The sequence below is a fragment of the Notothenia coriiceps genome, unplaced genomic scaffold (genome assembly GCF_000735185.1).
Source record: "Notothenia coriiceps isolate Sejong01 unplaced genomic scaffold, NC01 NC01_scaffold00000339, whole genome shotgun sequence".
Lineage (NCBI taxonomy): Eukaryota > Metazoa > Chordata > Actinopteri > Perciformes > Nototheniidae > Notothenia > Notothenia coriiceps.
The window spans coordinates 14,223,400-14,226,918 of record NW_011333040.1 but is presented as its reverse complement, the minus strand read 5'-3'; positions in this window follow the sequence as shown (position 1 = coordinate 14,226,918).

Sequence of the window (3,519 nt, the reverse complement as noted above, 5' to 3'; positions counted from 1 at the left end):
CCGACTACACACCTGCTTTCCATCAAGCCATTTACAACGGCATATCAACGGAGGCTCCACAACCTTTCTCCGCCAGTTGCATTAGGTAACAGACGGCTGATACTTGCGCATTAGTTTCTGTTATGGATCAGTATCAACAGTCCTGCCAGTAACGTTACTATATTATCAATGCTACTTTAGTTATAGCCTGATATATGATAGCTAACTTTACAATGTTGTGATGTGACGTTAGCTAACATTCTGTAGCTAACGCCGGTCACTCACCAAGATAGCTGCCCAGTTCTCCACTGGTTCTCCTCACACCACAGCTCAATTTCTCTCCGATGGCCGTTATTTCTTCTAATCCTTGGCTGCTCCTGGTCTCTTGGACGCCTAGCAGGCTCATAATTATAAGGTTGTGGTCCGTCATATGCATTCGAATATTCATGTTCAACTTCTTCTGTGTCTTCTGTGTCGAAACTAGCATTGGGATCCATGTTTATTTATACGTTACACCTGCCGCTCTCCCCCTTGTTTCCCCCATGTTACGTCACACGCGGGAGGTCACATGCCGAGGCATTTTTATTTATACCAGATGTCACTGTAGTGTATATTTCTGTATATTTTTGGGAAAATCTAGTGTATTCATCATTTTCCTACACATTTATTCACAGGTGTCTTTAATCTGGAAGTTGCTCTTTAAACCTTCACTCATCATTGACGTCATGTCAAATTGAATAGCGCCATTATGTGGCTGCCTTATCTTCCCCCCCCTCTGGTTTTATTACTGTCGAGCAGACACATCAGTCAATAGGGGAAAATGCTGTTATCATTGTTGATTTTCTCCAGAGAAGAACATTGTGGGCTAGAGCAAACACAGCTTGTTCCTCAACCCCAAGACCTCCTTTGTACTTTATTGTTCCTCTATTCGCTTCTCTCCCCAAAGAGCGCAGGGGGAAAAAAGGACTAAGAGGCGAATGCCATGATTATTTTCCTTTATGTTAGTGAAGGAAGCAATGCCGCTACAGTGTCATTTATGTAAGCAGTTAGCCAGATATGGTTACAGCCCTCTGAGCATGCCTTGAAAAGTGAATTAAGGACATTGGGTTGAGCAGCAGCAGAGGGTAGGCTGGGATCAATACACTGGCAGATAAATTCATCACTAAATCTATCCAAGCAATTACCGATGCCAGCATCAAACTGACAAACAGTATTCTGTTGCGCGTCTTATTTCGCCCGTTTCCACTATTTCTGTCTGTTTGTTTACCATGTTCCCGACTCTGGAACAATGCGGCGACCTTTAGCGGAGATAATTCTATTACGTAAGTTGAGTAATTGCTCTGGATGTGGAAGAGGAGTGTCCGCTGCTCCTCCTACTTGGCCCACAGCTCCCATGTCCTTGGATTTAAATGAAAATATGCTGTATTCATAGAAGCTGACAGGGAGAGGTCCGCTCAGAAGAAAACCGAGAGAAGGAGAAAGAGGAGGCGAAGAGAGGAAAAAGGGGATGGATACGAGACGACAGGGAGATGGAGATGAGCATGACAAAAGCAGTGAGCCAGAACCAAGCAGGAAGAAAATGCTATAAAAAGACACACCCCCTTTTCTTTCTTTTTTTAAACGATATGTACCTCCAGATTTTCCGAATGGATCTTAATGTGGCCTCCTTTGTGCCTTGTTCCCATAAGTAAAGGTGTGCAGTGACAAAGTACTGGCTGCAGGGGTACACAAGAATAAATGGAAGGAGTGTAGATTTTTTTTTTCTTTCCCCCTGCTAAGGTTTTTATTTTCTTCTCTTCTCCTCGCCACCTACAGCCCTGTTGGCTACAATGAGCGGAGTGCAGAGAGGGGTACGGGAAGCTCGACGCTAACAAGGATGAGACCGCGAGGAGGAGGCTTCACTTGCAGAAATGTTCACTTTACTTTGCTCAAGTTTGTTCATTTGGACAGTGGCTAGAGACAGAGTCAGAGAAGCAGACAATTACTGATGTTTGCTGCCAGCTATCAGAGAGATGGAGGGAAACAGAGGGAGAAGCTCCACTCCCACATTGTTAATTAAAAACTCTCTCTCGGCTCGACAGATAGAACGACAGTCGTACAAAAACACACACGCAAGACAGTGTTTCTATCGCTTCAATTGGACAATAAAACTGCTGGCAGTACGATTGTATTTTGCATTGTTGGTACAATCAAACAATATTCTCTGTATGATCCATAACTACATAAATTGGATGGGTTGTGTGTTTGTAATAGAGAATAGATAAAGACAGAGAGAGTGAGAAACACAAGAGGGGAAAGCAGTAGAGGAAAATAACAGGAAAGCTGATTTCATGCTCGGGGGATTGCATCTAATTTTCTCCCTGTGTGGAGGGACAGCGTGCGGTCCTGCTCGGGGGTTTACTGCCACCTGGTGGTCTGGGACTGCACTGATGGAACCTCACACAGACACATGCTGTCATCAGAATATTCATCCAAGAGGAGTAACTAGATGTTGAGTGTGTAGATTCTTAGCACAGGAAATGAGAAGAAAAGTACCAAAAAGTCAACATTTAAGGCAACAATGCTTTTTTTAAGGATGCTATTATTCACAGCTAAGTTAATATACGTGATTATGTATCTACGAAACAAAAGGAGAACTGACTTAAACCTGTTGTGAGAGGTAAAATAAGTTACTATCCAAGCTCCTAAGATATATTTCCACGTCAATTGGAAATCAATGAAACCTCCATGCATCACACACTCCATCGCGTGCAGTACCAGGAAGTAAATGAATGCTGGCTTCTCATCACTAATTAACACATAAACACACAGCTCCAATCACCGAGTGAGAGCCGGAGACGATTGATCGCCGGGCGTGGAAACGATTGCGTCAGGTGGGAGGACAATAAAGACAGAGGACAAGAAGAACATTTGAGAGGTATGAAGTCATACACAGCGGCCGGGGTCTAACATCAGAAAGGTCCGGATGATTAGGGGATGCCAGCGCTCACAGAGCTGTTCTCCTAACAGCCTCCATCACCTCATTAGTCTGGCCCAGCAGCAGTATGCCCCGACTATTAACCGCTAAATGAAAGACCGCCAAGCGTGATTACTGAGGGGAAGTCCCCTGTCGTCATGGGGATAAGAGATACCACACACACACAAACTCACACTTATATGATAGCTATTTGGAGGGCGTGATGAAAAGGCGATTGAGGCAGAAGTGGATGTTTTACACACATCAGCAGTCACTCCCAAGCCCGGAAAAAGCTCGGAACATCAAGCACTTATTACGATAAATTGCCTGCATTGCAGCAAAAAGCACCTCAAACAATTGTCAGCATCTCTCAGTTGCTTCATGTAGTACTCACTGTTTAATGCAGGATGGCAGCGGCTCCATAGGTGCATCCAATTTATGTCTGTGTGTGATTATAGTTTTTATGACTACACGTTATCTTGGTTATGGGTGGTTTCTATTTACACCCTTTATGCAGACGATGGTTATGTTAATAGCTAAATATGGCAGTTGGGTACAGTGTATTTGTGTGTGCTAGTGGGGGG